The sequence below is a fragment of the Anser brachyrhynchus genome, assembly GCF_964034855.1.
Source record: "Anser brachyrhynchus genome assembly, chromosome: 1".
In the NCBI taxonomy this organism is placed as follows: Eukaryota; Metazoa; Chordata; class Aves; order Anseriformes; family Anatidae; genus Anser; species Anser brachyrhynchus.
In genome coordinates, this window is record NC_137694.1 from 1,378,756 (window position 1) to 1,398,486 (window position 19,731).

Here is a 19,731-nt window from a genome sequence, read left to right on the forward strand (position 1 = left end):
GCAGTCTAGCCTTCCAATTAAAAGGAACCCACCTGGCCTGCGCCTTTTGGGCATCCCTTCTCCGAGTACAAAAATACCTCCCGAGTTGAGGACGGCGGCGTCTCAGACGCGGAGGAGTCGAGCAGAGCTAGACAGCTCCTTGGAGAGGAAGTGCAGTCGTCTTGAGCTTATCACTCCTGCACAGTTGTAAACTCAGCCCTGCTCACTCTCGCTAATAATAGCCAAGTGGAATTGTGTTCAGACAGCTAGGCCAGCCAGGGGAAAATCGCCCTGCCTGCTACGCAGTTTAGGCAAAATCACCTCGAGTAACGAAGAAAAGCAACTCATACATATCCAGCTTGGTGTAATCAGCCTGCAGCGACTGTTTGGGGAATTTATGTCCCTAAGAGAAGCAGATCGGACCTGAGGAAATACCTCACAAAGAGCAGTCTTGCAGCCCTGTACAAAAGGCATCAGAGCAGCAGGTTATTTGGAAGCACCGTATGCCACAGCCAGCATCAGGAAGATGTCGGTGGCCTAACAAGATGCCATCCTGCGGCAGGGCTCCAAGCTCACCGCGGTCATGCTGGCCCCAGCCACCCCGGTGGCTCTGTCCCACAGCTGGGGACTGGGCTCTCAGGGGCTCCAGCATCAGCGCAGTGCTGGTGCAGGACAAGCTTCAGCACGGACATTAGATACTCGAGTCACAATCCGGCTACCCCTGTCCTAAGAAGTGATTAAAAGACAATCTTTATCAATGCATTTAAAAATAAGCTCCAGGCAGCATGTGGGGATGGGAGAGAAAAGGTTTCCTGCCAACAAAGTTCCCAGCGCGTTTCTTCCTTTTTTAGTGCCTCATCTTTGTCTCTCCATTAACTATTTCTGCTGTAAGATCGACTGCAGTTTGGTGCTCAGCTGCAAGAAAAAGGCACCGAAAGGCTATACATAATACATAAGTGGGTTCTGACGTGCCGGTCTCTCTCGATAGTTGTTACTATTACTGCTGTTTCATAGAGATGAGAGCATGGCACTCAGCCAGCATTACTGGCTTTTATTTCCAAATACTCTGGGCGCTGGCAGGATAGAAACAATTAATCACTAGTTATGAGAAGTGAAAAGGCAGGTTGCTGCAAGGCAAGACCAAAATCCAGACTGCTTTTGGTTCCTGGATGCTGCGAAAGAGGAACCACAACAAGTAAAGCTGCTGACCCCAAGACCCGTCACATAGCGGGTTTGTGTTGCTGCCCATTGGGACCCCGTTTTGTTGCAGAATCATAGGCCCCAGTCTGCGTTACCTTCTAGATCTTCACACCATGCAGCCCTTCGCCCTGCTGATGAGAGAATCGAGGTCTCGAGAGTCCGTAGCACAGATCCCCTTTCTGCTGGTAATGATCTGAGGAAAATGCTGGAAATGGTCTGAGGCTTGAGGCCGCCCTGGAGCGCTGCTGGTCCAGGCAAGTATCTCAAGAGAATTTCAAAAAACTATGCAGTAGAGTCCTAAAATCATTTATTATCACCCAAGAAAACAGATCTGGAGAAATTATCTGTTGGCTGCCTGGTTGCTTTCCACTCTAGGGTTTTTCACAGGTGAAATTATGAGCGTGAGCTGGCTCTGCGTGGTGATGCCAAAGAGTTGTAAAAAAGGGTAAGCTGTACAGCTAGAGGTACAGCCAAACAGCCCAGAGGGGCCACACTGGAAACTCTGGTCTTGAGATAGCTATTGGGGAACTTGGCCTGAAATAAACAAAAAACGCTCTGGATGTGTCTTTTTCATGGAAGAACTGACAATCTGGGAAAAAAAGACCAAATATGTTAAGTAATAAAAAGCCTGAAGAACTGGCCTCCCTCTAGCAGCTGGCAGGGCTGGTCACGTTATCTTCAGACTCTTCTCTTTTACCCACCTTGTTCTGTAAGTGGAGTTCAGGTGCTTGTAATACTCTGTGCAGAAAAATGGAGAGATTGGTGTACGCGGAACTTTCACCGAACTACATTTGAGCAGGAAGAGAGAAAATAAGCTGAAAATATCTGAGGAGTGTCATTAGATACCGCAGCACGAAGCTGAAGAACTAAGTGTAAAGATCTAAACTGCCGAGGGGATATTCAGATGAATGACCAGAAACTTGTGTTTGCAAGGCCCCGTCAGGCTCTGGGTGATGCTGCAGGAACCCGCTATCCTACCGGTAGTATCTCTCCAGAATGACTGGACCTGTGTGTGGATTTCGGTGGCTAGGAACTTTAACAGAGCTTTTCTTCAAAGGAATCTTCCCAAAACTCAAAGGCAGCTTTGGCCTAATCTGGCTGCAGGGAAGCTGTGGCATCCAGAGCCCAATCAAGGCTACTTATAACGAACACATTGCCCTATCAACGTTCTCCCTAGGGTAATGAAAACGAGCCTGGCTCTTTATGAGCTGTGCAAATCTGTTTTATTGCACATTACTGAACAATCACTGTTGCAAAGACTCATATTAAAGGAAAGCAATGGCTGCATCCTTTTTTTTTTTTAATCTGAAAAAGAGAGAAAAGGAAAAAGCCACGCAGCTGTGTCTGTAGTTTTCCTCCTCAGTCTGCACTGTGAATGTTTAAAAACTGCTCAGTTACAAAACCGCTAAATCATCAGGGTGTTTGTTGACAGCACAGTGGGTGAATCAATTGCTTTTCTCTTCTGTGGGCTTAAGATGCATGAAAACTCCACAGGCAAGAAAAAAGACGGATCTCGCTTTTTCTCTCCTGATGATACAAGATGCACAGTGGCTGGGTTTCCTCCTCATACCGCTTGCAAGCACAGGCAGCTAGAAAGTGCCAGCAGGCAGCAGCAGATTTTTTAACTCTGAGGCAGCTAGGACATTTTGTAGGAAACAGAACAGAGCTGCTGCCAGGAGCACGTCTTCCGCTACACAACCACGTGCAGCTCCTTCATCTCCAGCACGCCAGAGACCAACCTTCCTGTATAAACCCAGTGAGATAACAGGCTCTTGTTCATTGTAATGTCTGCTGTCATGAAACAAGCACGTTGGTGTGTTCAGCAAGTCCTAAAGCTACACCTGTCTCTCCAAAACACTTCTTGGAGAAATTGTCTTTCTCCTCCCCACAGGGGCTCAGCTGATGGGAGTAATGTTGTCGATTGAGCTGGTCTTCACTGGAGGCTGACCTTGGGCTCGTATTTGTGCATTGACCCCACCGCAGCACCTGAAAACATCAGCTCTGTGACCCAGGGCTGGTGGTGCTTTTAGGCCAGTCCTGATGCTGCTGGCCAAAGCCCAAAAGCCACTTACGCTGCTACTTCTAAGCCACCCATCCTACAAAGGGAGCAGCTAATTGACACGGGCACTCCCAGTGCCCTTACGCTTTCCCATGCACCCTTTGCTAGGCGATCCTTCCTTGTTACTCATCTGTTTTCTTGCTCTGGACGAGAATTCACCAGCCAAAGACAAGGTGAATTGCTAAAACACCTTGTACAGTCCCCTGATGTCTCTCCCGCAGCCTCACAGCACCTGAGCAGGCACAACTCCCTTTTCCCACCATGCATCATTTGCCTTTACGCAGCTAACCTCCTCCCCTCCTTCTCCTCTATGCTGCATGTGACATGTCCTGACCAGCCCTGGCATCCCCACAGGGGCGTGAGCCAAGCTCCCTACCCTTCTGCTGGCAAAACGTGCATTTGTACTTGCAGTTAGCCTTGTGCCGACCCTTATCCTGTGGGGTTATGGGTCTACGACAGGAGGCAGCCTGGGCTTTGCAGGATCTCCCCGAGAACCTGGGGAAACACGTGCTGATGCTGAGTTTTCCAAAGAGGCAGAGTCGGTTTGTTCATACTGGGAAAATTTGCCTCTCGAGGCCCCTTTTGGTGCATCCCAAATGAATGTCCACACCATTCTCTGTCAAGAGCTTTGGGTCCTGTCTGCTCTCTTCACGTAAGTGAGCGCTCTTTGGGAGGGGTGGAGAAGAAATGAGCACGTGTTAGGCCCAGCCAAGCACACCCAACAGCCACTGCCTTGTAGATGTGCACTTTCACAAGCCCACGGGTTCATCTGCCCACTCCAAACCCATTAGCAACACGTGGCCAGGGAAATATGCAGCCAGATGGGACCCTGAGACGTCATGTCAGCCATCCCTCTCCCTGAGGCAGGAGCAACTCTACCTACAGCATTCCTGAGCAGCATTTGCCCAACCTGTTCTTAAAACCTCCAAGAGGGGAGACTCCAGAGCCTCCGGAAGCCCTTCCAGTATTCTGTCATCCTACCATTACGAAAGTTTTTTGGTGCCTCACGTGGCTCTACCTTCCTGTGATGTACAGGGAAGTGACCTTCCTCCCTCCAGCCCACTGCGGGTTACACCAGGCCTGTCGGGTGGCACAGTCCCGGCTCTCCGTGCTTGTGGCCCCGTTCCAAAACTGCTGATTAGCACAAGGGAATTCCACAGCTATTACGGTCCGCATCAGCTGCCTCTACGTCTGCCTGCACCGGCAGGGCATTACCCTGTCTTCACGGAGCAGCAAGCCACCGCCAAGACATGGCTCTGCAGCAAGAGCTACATTCACCTCAGCAACTGGTGTAAGTCATCATTTGGCCTGGATCCACATTTTGTGCCTATGGGAGACCAACGATGGAAATCAAGAGCATCCCAAACTCAGAGTAACTGAGTCTACGGGCTAAGATGGCATTCGTGCAAAAAGCAGAGGTGTTTTTCCCCCAAAAATGCACTATGAGAGCGTGCACGTGGCTGCAGAGCTCCCAGAGAAACTCAGGGGCACCGCAGAGGCAACAACTGGAGTGTGACTGCAGAGTGGACATTCGATCCCGAGCTGACCTGACACGCATGCCAATTGCCTCGGCTGGCTCTGCAGACGAGGCACGTCTCTGAGAGGTTTTCGTCCTGTGCTTTCCATATTCTTGCATCTTCAGATGGTCGTAGTGCGGTCATAACTTCCTGCCCTAGGAAGCCATTTACAATTGCTTTATTGCATTTGTTAATAGAAAAATTGGTGGCTGTGCTTCATTCCGCCTATGGGATGAAGTTATTTCTGTATTTGGCTATCAGTTTATACAATTTGCAGAGTGCTGTGAGCTGGTAGGCATGTGAGATACGTTCCATTTTAGAGGGATTGGTATTGCATGCTTCAAGGGAAGCTGTAAAATTCCAGTAGTGGATATTAGTATAATGAGAAAAATATCACTTTTAGTACAGTGACATACCCATGGAAGAGGTTTCTACTAGGCACAGATGGTAGGCTGACGTCCTGAAATAAAAAAAAAAAGTATATGCAACAAAAATAAAACCATGATTGCTGTAATATAAAAGCCTACTGAATTTTTGACCTGTCAGGTCTCTAGTGGAGCGCTTAACATACATCTAAGATCTTTATGGAAGGAACATTACTGAAAATATTTTGCTTTCCAGGCTGCTGTAAACCAGCTTAACTTTTCTCTTGAGCACCCGTCCACGTTGCACTTTCCACGCCATTCTTTAGTTGAGGAGAACACATCTTCAATTTGTCGGTTTCGGTGCATCAGTGTGAAGTCCCTCCTTAAGACTCCCTCCTGTAAATCACACTTGTATCTATTTTTACTATTTTGTACTATTTTTTGTGCTATTTTTTCCTTTTTCCTGTATTTTAAGTGCTTTACACTTCAGGTTCCCACTGAAACCACAGGCTGCCCTCGAACGCGGACACCTTCCTGTGACAGGGCCGCGGTCCCAGTACAGGTCTCTGAGCCCTGATGTGACAATACAAGAAAATGTTAGACCTCATGTATCAGAAAGAGCAGCTTCGTGTTATTTTGCGTTATTTTTAAACCCGGATTAGCTCAGCAATATGGCTTCTCCTACCACCGAACTAGGGTTTGGGGGTGGTGGAGGTGGGAAGGGACGCCCGAGCGGCGGGCCAAAACGTTGCGAAACGTGCTTTTTTGTTTTTTTGACAGCAAAACGCCACGGGGATGGCCGGGGCCGCCTCACCGCGGGCAGCCATACCCCGGCTCCCCCTCAGGGCTTTCCCGCCCGCCTCCCTGAGGCGCGGGGCGACCTCCCCAAGATGGCGCCGCCCCCTCCCTGCCCCCCACCCCCCCCACGACCTCCCCAACATGGCGCCCCCCCCCCCAACCCCACTCCCCACCTTTACCCCCCAAACCCCCCCCCTCACCCCTCCACCACCCCCCGACCTCCCCCACATGGCGGCGGCGCCACCTCCCTCCCTCCCTCCCCAGCCCCTCGCCCTCCTCCTCATGGCGGCGGCGCCGGGCTATGACGCCATACTCCCTCCTCCCCCCCCCCCTCCTTTCTCCTTCTCCCCCCCCCCCCCCCCCCACTTCGGCCTCCTCCTCCCGCCGCCGCCGCCGCCGCCGCCCGCCGCTCCCCGCCTCTCCCGCTCGCCATCGCGGCGGCTCAGGGCGAGCCCCGCCGGCGTCCCCCCCCCCACGGCTCCGCTCCCTCCCTCCCTCCCCGGCCTCCACCCGCCGCGGGCTTCCACGGCGCAGGCCCGCCGCAGCGCAGCCGCTCTGAGGTGAGCGTCCTACCGCGCAATCTCCCAGCTCCTCCAGCCCCGGCGCAGCCGCAGCAACGCGGGGGCCCCCGCCGGCCGGCCCAGGCACCCCCCCCCCCCACCCACCCCCGGCGCCCGCTCCTCACCTCACGGGGACGGCTTTGGGCCGCGCTAGGCCTCGGGATGAAGGGGGGGGGGGGAGGGGGGGGGACGGGGACACGACACGCACCACGACGGGGAACGGGAGGCGCCCGCCCCGGCCGCCGGGGGGGGCTGCAGGAGGCCTGAGGGGAGCCCCCGGGCCTCGCGCCGGTGCCGGGCCCGGAGAGGGAGGCGCGGGACCGGGCAGGGCCGCTGAGGGCCGGGGGGGGGGCACCGGGAGCACGGCCCCGGTCCCTGCAGGCCCCCCCCCCCCCCCCCCTCGGGTCTCGGCTGCCCCCGGGGTTTTACCTCAGGGCTCCGTTCGAGTTATTTCCCCCCCCTTTTTTCCCCCCTTCTCACTTCTCCCCGCGTTAATTCCCCCCCCCCTTTATTTTTTTCACGCCTAATTGCCTTACGTTTTTTCCCTCTTCCCCCCATTTTTATTTTTTTTTCTTTTCCCCTCCCCTTTTTATTTTTCCCCCGTTTTCCCCCCCTTTTTTAATATTTTCTTTTCTCCCTTTTTAATTCCTCCCCCTTTTTATTTTTTCCCTTTCCCCCCCTTTTTAATATTCTTTTTTTCTCCTTTTTTAATATTCCACCTTTTAAATTTTTTCTCCTCTTCCCCCCCTTTTAAATTTTTTCTCCTCTTCCCCCCCTTTTAATTTTTTTCTCCTCTTCCCCCCCCTTTTAATTTTTTTCTCCTCTTCCCCCCCTTTTAATTTTTTTCTCCTCTTCCCCCCCTTTTAAATTTTTTCTCCTCTTCCCCCCCTTTTAATTTTTTTCTCCTCTTCCCCCCCCTTTTAAATTTATTCTCCTCTTTTCATTGCCCTTTTAATTTTCCCCCGTTTTATTTTTCCTCTCTTCCCCCCGTTTTATTTTTTCCCTCTTCCCCCCGTTTTAATTTCCCCCCTTCTTACATTCCCTCTCTTTTTATATTTCGACCCCCTCTTTTCTCCCTTTGTATATTTTCCCCCCTTTTTATATTCCCCCTCTTCCCCCCCTTCTTATATTCCCCCCCTTTTATTCCCCCCCTTCTCCCCCCTTTTTATATTTCTCCCCTTTTCCCCCTCTTTTCATTCCCCCACCGTTTTTTATAAGTTTTTCTCCCTCTGCCCCCCCCCATTTAACATTTCCCCCTTTCCCCCCAGAGGAGCTCCCCGTGCCCCGGTGCCCCCCTGCCCGTCCCAGCGGGGCTCAGCAGGGGCAGCGCACTCAGGGGCTCATCCCCACGGGTTTTTGCCCCCCGCGGGGCCGCGAGCCTTTCCAAAATCTGGTGGTTTACCCCCAGAAGGGCCCTGCAGGTGTGGTTTTACCCCTGCGCAGGGCCCTGTATGCCCGGCCAGGCTGAATGAGGCTCGCCCCGCGTCCGGACGCGGGCATTTGCTCCCCGGTTTCACTGGGGGACGTCACGGCTTCGGGGTCGCCCGCACCGCTGCTGCTCGTTCTTGCAAGCTGTGGGGTTGCTTTTATGGTGCCTGAATGCTGGGGAAACGGGCGAGAGAGAGAAAGCGTTCATTTATTTTTTTTTTTATGGTCAAATTGGGAGCAACAGGTTTTTCACTGAGGGGTAAGGTGAAGGACCTGCTGGTCGCGGTGGCACTGGAAGGGCCGGGATCTCACCAGCGCCTCCTTTAGGGTTTTGATCCCATCCATCACGGAGGAGCGTTACAGGGTAGCGTTTAAATCTGAGATCCCCCCCCCCCGTAATTTCCTACGCGTGTTGCTGTTTTATGGAGCGTCGCGTGGCGGTTGTTCCTCGGGTCTCAGCCCGTTTAGGTGCGGGCTTTACGGTGAGCAGCGGCTGCGCTCTGCCGAAGTTACCCAGGCACAACTTGAGGCGGGGATGGGGGACCTCGGTGTGCCGGGGAGCGCCCGGAGCCCCGAAGCGAAGCTCCAGGAGCCCGAATCGTCTTTTGCAGACTTAATAGAGCTCGGTCCCCTCTGGCAGGCTCAAGCCCGGGAGATTTCAGCCTCCTAAGTGAAAATAAAGAAGCGCAAGTGAGTGCAGGAGCTCGGGATGGGAGCACCGGGGCAGCCCGCAGCACAAATCCTGCTTCAGGTCAAACTTCTGCTGCCGTGTGCGCGCTGGGAGCGTTGGCGTTGCTGCTTCCACCTGCTCCAGCTGAGATTCTCCGCAGCCTCTCGGTCTCCTGAAGGCTTCGGGGATTCCTTACGGGTTTTGCTGAGCCCTCCTGCGATCTGGGAAGCAGCCCGGGAAAGGAACTCGTAGGAAGGAGGGGGCGCAGTGACCGTGGGGCGCCCCGGCATCCCTTCTGCCACGAAAATGCGATGCTTTCGTACAGGGTGTCAGGTGCTGGCAGGAGAAAGGGGCTGCCGCTGATATCGAGGGCAGGTACTGTTGTCAAACTTACCTTCGGCCTTTTTCTTGCCGCAGTTCCTGCAGATCCCTAGGAAAATACGTGTAATTAACACTTCTCTTGTACGCCTGATACTCAGTGCCCGAGTTATTTGATAAATTAAGTTTGAAATACGCACCTCGGTCTGTTTCACGAGCATCCGCGGACGGACCATAAGACAGCGTCACGAGCGTCTTCTCTCTGCTTCCACCGATTATTGAGCTTCCACCGGGAGCGCTCAGCCCCAGGCGCAGGCATCCTCAGCCCCCTGAAGCTTTTCAGGCCCTCCTGGGGCTTTGCTGTCGGCAGGAGCGTCGGGAAGAGCCTCCGTTAAAGGCTGGCCGAGGCCCCAGGGCTGTGTTTCTGCGTTTTGGAGCTCTCCTGATGGCCCGGCCCCACGTGGAGGACATCCAGCCGGTGGCTTGCTGCGGACGAGTCCCCCGTCGGACGGACAGAAACCGGGGAGGCGGAGGCTGCGCCGCGTGGAGCGTGCAGGAGGGCGGCGTGGTGCACGCCGACGTCCGGATGTCACCGAAACGCTTCTTATATCCTCCTCTGGGACGGACGGGCAGAGACTCAGAGCACTTTGGGTGGAAGGTGTGCTCCCCCTGAGCACTGCCTCTGTAGAACTGGGGAGGCCAAAGATTCCTTTTTTTTTATTTTTTTCATCCTTTTTTAGAGACCGTGCTGCTGTCAGCGGGTAGCGGCAGGGTACGAAAGCAGGTAGGAGAGCAGCGCGTCCTGCTCCTGGCGCAGGGCTCGGCCTCTGCTTCCCCGTGTGCGTTACTTTGGCCAGGTGTGGATCGTTTTTTTTGCCTCTGTGAGGCTGCGCGGAGGGGAGGTGTGTGAGTTACTTCGTCCTTTTGCTCCCCGTGCTGTCTGTACGGCCCGTAAGCAACAAGTGGATCGCTCAGGCTCTGCGCACCGATGGCCGCGGGGAGCTTTTTCAGTGCATTTCCACAATTCCTCCCATTCCAAACCCATAGGTGGGAAAACCCAAAATATTTCCCCTTCCGGAGCGTGCCTTTCGCTTGTAAGCAGCGCGACCGAGTAACGCAACCCGAAGAGGAACGATTCCCACCCACCGCTCGTTACGTAACCGCCTAATTAAACTCATCAAACGGGGATGACTCCGAGGCTTGGGAAACTTCCCCATTGTCTGGGTCAAAAATACTTGCAAGACCACAGCCCCGGAGTCTCCGTGCCGTATTTACATTGCGACATCCTCTGTGCTGTGTAAATTAATTCTCCCCGTGAGTTTATTTTTGGCTTCAGCCATTGGAGCCTCCTGCTCTGCTTGGGCGCGGAGAGGATCCTTGTGCTCCCAGGTCCTCCCCTGAAGGGGAAGGGGCTCGTGCTGCCGCTCCCTTTCTCCTTAGGAAGAGCTCTCTGGGTCGAAGCTCTTCGGGCGTTTGCCCTGGGCTGCAAGTTGTTTGTTTCAGGCTTTTTATTTCTGCACCGTGAGCGTTGACGGCAGGGAAAGCAGTAAGGTGATCTCCTGCCCGAGAGGGAAGTGGCGTGCATTCTGTGGTGGCCGCAGGGCTTACACCCCAAAAATGAGGGTGAGGAAAAGCCAAAGACCTCTAAAATGCAGGACACAGCAGCAATTAAATCTTGTGTTCCATTTTCTGTTCCGTTTTCAAATTCCTTGCTCTCGAGTTCAGCCTCACCTGCAGGGAAACCGGCTGGGTGGTGAGCGCTGTCATTTCAGGTGGCCAGGTTCATGGGCTCCTTCTCAGCCCCGTGGAGGGAAACAAGTTCAAACCAGGACTTAAATGCAGCACGCAGGCGGGGGTAACTTGCAGAGGAATCTTTTGAGCCGAGCTGTAGATGCAGCCTCTGTTGGAAAATTCAGATCCTCATCCTGCACCGTTCCCAGCCGCGGCTGTGCCTGGCGTTCCCAGCACGCGGTGCCTGTCCTGCACGGGGCACGTTTCCCTCTCTGGGTTTTTCTCCTTCCCTTCAGGCTTTCTGCTGAGGAGCTTTGCCCGTCGGTGGGCTTGGAGCTGAGGAGGAGGAATCCCGGGTTTTACGGGTGCGGACCCGAGCCCGGCTGTGCTTGAGGCTCGGGCGCCGTCCTGTGAGCCCGGAGGAGCGTCCCCAAACGGAGCAAAGCGCACGGCTGCCTTCCTCCGGCTGGCACATCCCATAGCGGGTGTCAGAGGCTGTGCCTGGAGCTTTTGGGAAAAGAAGAGAGGAAGAAAGCTTAGGCAGAGTAAGATCTTTAAAAGAAGCGTTTTCTTTGTGTGTGGTTCCCCTCGGCATGAGGACGGAGCGCTGGATGTTAATTACGAAGCCCTATCAGCTGGAGATGGCTAACTCGGTTGGAATGACTTCTGGCTGTACAGTTTGGAGCGAAATAATTTGGAATTGGGGTTTCTGAGCGGTTCTGGAAGCGGCAGGATGCGTGCGTTGAGGTGGTGCTACCTCCGAGGCCACAGCTCGGCGTACGGCACGGCGCCCGGGCGCGCGTCGGACCGCGTCCTGCAGGGGGTCAGCTCTGCCCCAGGCATTCCTCGTGGTTGCTGGGGGGAAGAAATAAAATTAAGTTGCCTAAAATTTGGGAGAAAAAGAGGAGAAAAAAAAAAAAGGCAGATCTGGCAGCGGTTGGTGCTACAGGTGTGAAGTTAAACCGCAGGAAGGACTGGCTGCAAATCGCAGCGCCCATTGCGGGATGAGCGGCCTGTCTCGTTTCCAGATGACGGCTTTCAGCAGAAACTTCAGCAAACAGGAGCTCGTGCTCCTAATAAATGTGTGCAAGATCCCGTTTGTCTCTTCTCCGGGCAGCGTTTCCCGCAGTGCGATGCGTTTGTTCTTCTAGGTGAGCTGGTGATGAAACGAGCGCAGGAATGGAGGGGGTTTTGGTTTGGTTCCCTAGAATTTATTTGTTTTAGGACTTTTTTAACGCCGCAACTGGTAGCGTAGGGATTGTTTCCACCCTAATTAAAAGGATAATTGTATTATGCCACAGGAGGACGCTGTGGAATGAGAGCTGGGCGGTTTCAGTCCCTCTTAGAGCTTGGGTTGCCGCGGCTGCTGTCCCCGTGCACAAAATAAAGCGTTAGCTTCGGTCCTGATGGGAAAGGTGAAAGCTGGCGTCCGTTACCTTGCCGTCGTGCAGGGTGTGCGCGGGATCAGCCCCGGGCCACTGGCCCTGCCTGAAGTCTTGCACGTCTTCCGAGTGCCACGAGCTTCGCCAAGCAAAGCCGGGTTTTGTTGGACCGAGGCTCGGGCCAGCAAGTTCTCTCCGTGAGCACGGGGAGAGCGTTTTCCACAGGAACAGGACTTGCGCATTTAAATGAGGGAGGGTGATGATAAAGACAGCAATCAGTCTCGCCCCTGATTCATGGCGTTGTTTCCTCATCGAACCTGCAGTGGCAGCCCCGCGGAGGCACGCTGTTACGGAGCAATGGTATCGTGCTCGCCGTAAAGGTGAACGCGTGGACTAATATTTAACCCGCGGGAGATGCCAACGCAGCGTGACGGATGGATGCGGTGGAGAGGGCTCCGTCTGATACCCAGAGTCTGAAGCCTCCTTTTAGGGAGGACGCGAGTTCCTCTTTCTTTTCTCCCCTCTAAGAGGCAGGAGGAGGTCTGGGTTGTGCCTGGCCGCGTGCGGTGGCGGAGCCACGCGAGGCGTCGCTTCCCACGGAACCGTGAGCTCCACCTGGAAGCGGTTTTGGAAATGCCCTGCGAGCCAGGCTGGATGGGGACGGCCCCGTTTCGCTTGACGTGATGCCCCAGGCAGTGATCAGCTCTGCTCCCAGCTGGAGGAGGAGTGTGGCCAGGCCAGCCGTGAGCCCGGAGCTCGCTTAGAGGCTGTCCCCTAGCCCTCAGCTAGGGGCTGGCAGCTCCTCCAATTCAGAGAGTCTCAGGACCTGTCAGAAACGGCCAGTTTCTGGCTACTAGAGGCTGCTAGGCTCGAGGCTAACGAGGTTTGGGTGGCAGCCGTGATTTTCTTGGTCTGTGTTTCTGGGTGAGGTTAATTCCTCGTGGTGAGCACGACCTCCGGGGTCTGCTGCGGGGATGCCGACGGGACCAGGAAGCATCTGTGTGCCTTAAAAACTGCACAGGGGGCTTCGTGCCAGAAGAGCAAAAAGCAGTGCCAGGCAATTTCAGATGCGTAATTACACCCAAACAGGGCTTTATTTTATTAGTAAATGGCGAATGATTAATTTCTCCCTGGATCATTTTTCACTTAGGAATTATTCCAGGCTGTCTTCGCAGGGAGTTCAGAATTTATCTGGACGTACAGCAGCAGTTTGAAATAGCTTCTAAAATAAAACAACCTCGGGCGGTGAGTGCATAGGAAGTGCTTTTTAATCTGATTTCACGCGTGCAGGATGACCCGCGGCAGTTAGCTGAAAAACTCCCCGTCGCCTTGGCCCGGATCACCGAAGGTATTTGAGATTTCCCCCCCTTAGGCGATGGTCACGGTGGCAGGAGGAGCTGTTCCAGCCGCAAGCAGTTTCTTTCTCCCCCCAAGTTCTTGAACTAAAGGTGGGCCATGCGCTCTGCCGTACCTGCTGCCGCGGAAACCAGCGGGGCTGGGGAGCGAGGCTCCACGTGCCAACGTTTTGGAGACCTTCACCGTGCGACCCTGCTGGCGGCCAGGGGATGGTGCTGAGCGTCGCGGCGCTTAGCGAGCAGACCCCGCAGCTCCCCTCCGAACCGGGGGAAGGAGAAAAGCCGAGCAGCAAACGGCTCCGAGCTGCTGGAGAGGCCCGTTTCCTCGCAGAGGTGCTGCTGGATGCCCGAAGCCCGCGGAGCTGCTGCACGGGATTTAGCACGCCCAGATCACAGCGGCCCCGTTGCTTCCCGCTCCACAACGAGAACAAAAGTGCCAGTGTGATGTTGGTTGTTTAATGCGAAGCGAGCGATTTATTTACAGGGGAGGCTTGAAGCCGTTAAGGGCGTATTAAACTCCAGATGCTTGTCGGCTTCACACACAAAAAAGAAAGAGTGGAAGAAAGGGAAGGAGGTGTTGCACGTTTCCTGGAAGAAATCAGCTCTCTACAGCATGGAGCAGCGTTCCGTTGAAGTTAAAGCCACGAGGAGGGTGCCCGGCTTGAATAATGAGACGGATTTTTTTAAATTTTTTTCCTTTTTTAAACCAGTCTTGAGACGGGGCTGTGCAGCGCCAGACGGCAAAGCGCGACGTGCCGATCTTCCGTGCGGAGCAGGGTTGGCGATAAGGAGCTGGCGCTGAGCACAGCGAGGGGATCAACCAGAAAATGGGTTAGGAAAGAGGAAAAAAAAAAGAAAAAACCACAAACCCAACAGGAGTGGTGCTGTTCCTTCGAAACAAATTAGGAAATGAGCCGGAGGGATTATTGGTGAGAGCGGGTGTGTAAAATTGGCCCCCTCTTGGATAAGCCCTCTAAATTAACTTCAGGTGGGTCTGTTGCTACCTAGCAGGCTGAGTTATGCCTTAGTGAGGAAACAGCTCGTGCTGGGGAGAGCCGTGCCTCTGGGGGTGCTGCTGCACCCTCACACCTTTGGGTGCGGAGTTGGGGTGATGGGAGGAGGATGGGGAGCAGCCTGATGCAGGCTGCCTCGCTCTTCCAGGGCTAGGAGCTGCTGCAAGCTTAGTGCCCCTCTTCTTCACTCGGTACTGCTTCCCGTGGCACCTAGTTTGCTGCTTTATCATCAAAATTTAAGCTCTTTTCAGCAATTGAAGGCCAGTTCTTTGGAGAGCACCGGGTGGGTCGTGTAACCCAGCCTTTCTGCTCCGTCTCCCCGCTGGGAGGAGGAGAGGGTTGGTGTAAAACGAGTACAGGGCCGGCACCCCGTGCTGGAAAGGCTAACGAGCCTATTAAACGAGGTAACTGCTGACAGTGATCGCTCATCAGGTGCCTTCTGGAAAAGCGTGTGAGTCTACACAGGGGAAAATTCGGGGACTGGCAGCTTCCAGTCCTGTGCTTACCCCATACAGAAAGGTGTAAGGCCGGCCCCTGCGCCTCGGTGCCCTGCAGTCGCTGTTTCGTCCTCCCCCTGATCCGTGGTTTTGCATCCATTCTAAAATTATTTCACCTGCCAAAGACATCAGACCCAGCAGCTCTTTATTTCATGGTCAATCTGAGCAGGGTTTCGGGTGAGCCAGGCATGGTGCTGGGTGAGCTGGTATTAAAAAAAAAGAGCCACCCGATGTGAAGTGCCGGGGGAATTTGGGATGCTCACCGCAAGGCTGGCTGCCTGCAGCACCCGGAGTGCTCTGAAGGATAAAAATAAGCTCAGGCCACGTCTGGTAAGGGTTTTTCCAGCCGGGCTGGCGTGCCTCATCGGTTTGTTCTGGTGTGGACACTTTATTTTTGGCTCAGTAAAGCACCCGTGTGGCCACATGAAACTTGGTAGAGGAGAGCTGCTCCAGCAGGGCAGCCTGCATGGTTTGGGGTCGATCTGGTTCCTTCTCTTTACGTCCACACCACAGATTGCACCGAGTAGATGAGACCTCTGTTTTAATCCACGTGGCTTTGAATTTAATGTAGAATTCATGGGGTTTGTGTTGTTTTCTGCTGTTCTGGGTTGCTGTGCTCCTGCTGCGCCTGGTTTTCTTCCAGCTCTGGTGCCAGCAGCCACCGATCGCAGCCGACGGTGCAGCAGAGGGACCCCGACACGGTCGTGAAGCCTCAGCAGAGGGCTTTATCCTCATAATTTCTTTAAGCACTTTAAATGACTATAAAAAGTACTTCTGGCTGCCGACCAAGGCTTCTGGACTGAGCTTGAACCACCAGGAAATGTCTTAGCAGGCATCGTCGTGCTGTGAGCGTTTCCTTACACCCGAAACCGCTCTCGCTTATGGGGTGCGACAGGAATAAACATGGCTTTTCTGGAACGGTGAATGCTCATTTCTGAAATAAATCAGTAATTTGGTAATGGCCAGCGGAAGCTTCAGGTGAGGTGCCTGCTCACAAAGCCTGAGTGTCAGGAACCCTGCGGGAATACCGTGAGTATGTGAGGAATACGGGTAACTACCTGAGGTTTCAACACAGCTACAAGGCTTTTGCCCTTTGGCCTGTGATTTTGGGGACGTTTGGGACCTTTCTGGAAGGAAAACGTGCGGATAGGAAGAGTGTGGAGGTTGGAAAAGTAGAAAGTCTGCGTCAAGTGAAGTCAGCTGTCTGGTTAAACTTGGAATTAATTCCAGTTACGACCTGGAAATGAGTTATTGGAGCTCGTGGCACTGCCACGTGCACAAATGGGGGGGGAGCAGGAGGACCCGAGGTGCCCCCAGCCTCAGCTGCGCTTCTGGGAATCTGTTAGGTCTGGTTGGAATCGAGTGGGCTTCACCTCTACGTAATCACTAGCAAGACCCCTGGATTTATCCCAGTTGCTGGATTTATCCGAGACTGTAGCTGGACGCAACCACTTCCAAATCTGCCGCGCTTCAGCCAGGCGTTGTGCAGGATGCATGCCCAGAAAACCGAGGGCAGACACCGATGTGAACACGCTGCCCGTGAGGAGCACTGCTCTCGGTGACCCGTGCCGACTCAAGAACACGTGGCCCAGTGGTTTCAGTCTACGACCAGTTTTATTTATAAGAACAGCGTCCTTCTGAGGGGTGTCAAGAGCAGAGTGCCTCGATCCGAGCACCTTTCCTCCTAAAGAAAGCGGTGCCTGAAGCATCGGTCACCTCGCAGGCTTGTTTCCCAGTGAGCTGGGTGGGTACTGCACTTCGGTGGTCATATTCTGGTAACGTTACTACACTTTTTTATTTTAATAGAAGTCCTTAAAGTTGTATGGCACTACGGAGAAAGCAGCAGTGTGCCCATTCAGGAAACCCTGGCCCGCTGAGCTGCTCCGTTAAGGTTTGGTGTGAAATCTCTGCCACGCTCCCCCCGTTTTTTCCGTGGCAATGGCAAAATAAGGCCCCTGGGAAGAAGATTACAGTTGATTTATTTCAACTGGAATTTTTCATTTTGCTTCAACGTGCGTCGGCGTCTTAGGCCCTGCCTTAACGGAGGTATTTGACTTGCTGTTTTGGGGTGGTTTTGACATTGTGGTCTGGTGTGTAAGGAGGGCTGGACAAGAGCATCCAGCTCCGTTAGCCTCTTTTAGGGCTGATTGTGAGCTGGGAAGTGGTTTGGCTTTAGGTGTAGCCTCAGTGGGCTTGCACACCAGCCGGGTGTGTGAGCAAACCCTTCCTCCCAAATGCTTGGGAGCACAGCTCTCTGGTTTTAATCACTCTCCCCCGAGCTGGGGCTCGCAGACCAGCCTCGCCCCAACATTTAGGCTATTGCTGTGCACTACAGCAATGCGGGCACCCCAAGGATGAAAATCTCCTACGTAAATACCTGCAGTTCCCTTCTGCCTCCATCCCGCTGTGTTGGAGGAGGCCAAATTAACGGGGTCGGCTCTGATGCTCCGCAAGGAATTTAGGAGCTCTTAGCAGAAGCCTTTCATTTCACGTGCCTCTTGTTATTAGAGGCGTGTAGGAGAGAAACCAGCCCTACAAAAGTAAAGTAAAAGGATTCCGTGCCCTGGATCCTTTTCTCTGAGCTGTGAACCCACGGTGTCGAAGCTGGAAGGCAGCTGCTGGTGGCTTCTCTTCTGTAGTCGCTGGAGGGAGGCTGGTGCTTCGCGAGGAGTTGGCTGCGCTCTGGATTCCGGCTGAGCAGACAGCATTGAGCGGGGTGAAATGCTTTGGAGATTATTTTTGGCTTTTGGGGAAATTCAGTAACACTTCGAAAGATCTAGCTGGATTTCTTCGTGTTTGTAAGCAAGAAGCCGTGCCAAAATGTCTTAGGAGGATAGAAGAAGAAGGAGCGTTGTGCGCGTGGATTTGGAGCTCCCTCCTCCTACAGCCTAGGGTCTGCTGGCCAGGGAGCTCTCCGTTGAGCATGTCGGCCTGCCGAGCTGCCCATGGCCTTTCCACGAGGAACAGGGTGGTTGCAAACATCTTGTCCAGCTGGACAGGTCCTCAGGAGGTGACGGATTGCAGCCAGAGGTAGGGCAGGATCGGCACGCGTGCGTTATCGTGATCTGTGCAGCGCTGTCGCGATAACGGGTGTTCCGGCGGTGTGCCCAGTGGCTTGCTTGGCTCCTTCCAAGCCTCCTTTCAATGTCTTGGTCTCGCTGCTGCTCCAGAAACTTCATCTCGTCCCCGTTCGATGGCGTTTGAGCAGGGAGCTCGCCCTTGGCGCTGCCCAGGGGACGTTCTCCCCGCGTTTGAGGTGCAGCTTTTGTTTGTCAACACAGGTGTGCTCGAATCAACTGCAGAAAACGATATTGGAAAGCGTCCTGTTCGGAGGGTGGGGCTCTCTAAAATAATTGCATCCTTGGTTTTGGTGTCTCGGAGCTGGAACTGCCTTTGGAAGAGCTGTTCTGTAAGTGCCCCTAACGTTCGGTACGCTGAGGTACAAAAGGCATTGTAAGGCACCTGGAAGCAAGCCTCTGGAAACCACCTGGTGATGGGGGGGGGAATCTGTCACGTTTCAGCTCCTTGGTCAGGGGGTTTGAGGTAGAAATAAATGCAGCTAAATACTGGCTGCTTCCCACCATGCCAGTTCTTCTGTTTCTTGTCTACGGCAGTCGGTTCCTGGCTTCTGAGCTTGTGCTCCTTAAAAGCTGCTGCAAAAGATGCTACAGCCTTGGACGTGCCTCGTCCCTTCTTTCCCAAATTCAGTACAAGACTCTGGTTCTCTCCTTTGGCCTCCTTCTGCCTTCCACCAAGCACCTCAATTTGTGAGGTGTCCTCCACTCCTCCGTTTCTTCCAGAGAGTGTTCCACGTTTGTAATCATCTCTCTTGCAAGGTGTCAAGTCTTTATTCTTTCTGCGCTCTGGCTGCTGGCTAGGTTGGCCAAAACAACTTTGGCCAAGCGCTCTGCCTCCTGGTGCCATCGTTCCTGCCATTGCCTTGCATGGTGGTCACGATGATGTGTTGGTTTTTGGTTTTTTTTTTGGTTGCCATAAGTCTGTTGATTATTTTGATAACGAGTTACTGAAAGCTTTGGAAGTGCAAAGCCGGGTGCGATGGCGTCTCTTGTTGGATGGAGCTCATGGGGCAGCTACCCGGCCCTGCAGCCGGGCTCTCTCCTCCCAAAAAGCTGAACAGATCTCCACGAAGAGGGTGTTGGTGAAGGGTTTTTAATTCAGTGGCTGTATTTGCGGGGTCAGAACTCCAAGGAGCCCTGCTGGTGTGATGCAGTAGCGTGTGATGTGCTGTTCTTTGTCACCAACATATTGTAGATGTAAAAATACCCGAGCCCCTCCTGTCGTGTTCCCCCTGCCCAGATTTACGCTCGTGCTGCGTGGTCCAGTGCCCTGCTGACCGTGTGAGCTGCTACTTGGCTCAGTGCTTTACCACTAGATAACTTAAATATGCTTTGTGTAACGTTTGTGCTTAGCTGGTAAGGATTGTGCCTGCTTCTGGCCCCTAAAAAGTAAGGCAGCAGAAGTCTGTAGGACGCAGCCTGCTGCCCGTGAGCTGTGCTCTCGGCGTGACGCTGAGCTGCTGAGGCCGGAGGAGCGGGGCTGAGCACTGCCGCTGAGCATCTCCCCTTACAGCTCGGTCCTGGAGAGGCAGAGCTGAGTTCCAGCTTTGGGCAGGTATGCGTGGGCAGGGCACTTCATCCCGGGGTTACCTGGTCCGTAAAAACCTTCCCTCCAGCAAAGGCGCCTGCCTCCGGGTGCTGCGTGTGCTGTTTGGAAGCAGGGATTTTCTCCAAACGCTTCAAGTTCCTCCTCTTCCTCCTGGTGAGGTTATTTCCCTCCTGCAGGAGACCACGAGGGGGGTATTCTGTTCCCTCCCGGTCACAGCCTGCTCACCTAGCTGG

General features: G+C 53.9%; 1 protein-coding gene and 1 long non-coding RNA gene across 18 annotated transcripts in view; one reads left to right on the forward strand and one right to left on the reverse strand.

The window, feature by feature from the left end:
- Positions 1-7,233, reverse strand: part of LOC308184060 — a 28,775-nt gene extending 21,542 nt beyond the window's left edge. Inside the window, exons 1-2 of one of the 3 annotated variants that reach the window (XR_013942562.1) lie at positions 6,604-7,233; positions 5,172-5,215 (exon numbers count right to left, since the gene is read on the reverse strand). This is a non-coding gene — a long non-coding RNA (uncharacterized lncRNA). Of the gene's footprint in view, positions 1-5,171; positions 6,060-6,603 lie in introns of those variants that run through there. The other 2 variants (XR_013942563.1, XR_013942564.1) reach the window with 2 other exon arrangements.
- The window catches only part of NRF1 (nuclear respiratory factor 1), a 61,852-nt gene continuing 48,419 nt past the window's right edge, over positions 6,299-19,731 (forward strand). For 5 of the 15 annotated variants that reach the window (XR_013942544.1, XR_013942545.1, XM_080570619.1 and 2 more), the window contains exon 1: positions 7,726-19,651. The gene's annotated coding sequence lies outside the window, so the exon portion shown is untranslated. Of the gene's footprint in view, positions 6,479-7,725; positions 19,652-19,731 lie in introns of those variants that run through there. The other 10 variants (XM_080570626.1, XM_080570630.1, XM_080570629.1 and 7 more) reach the window with 7 other exon arrangements.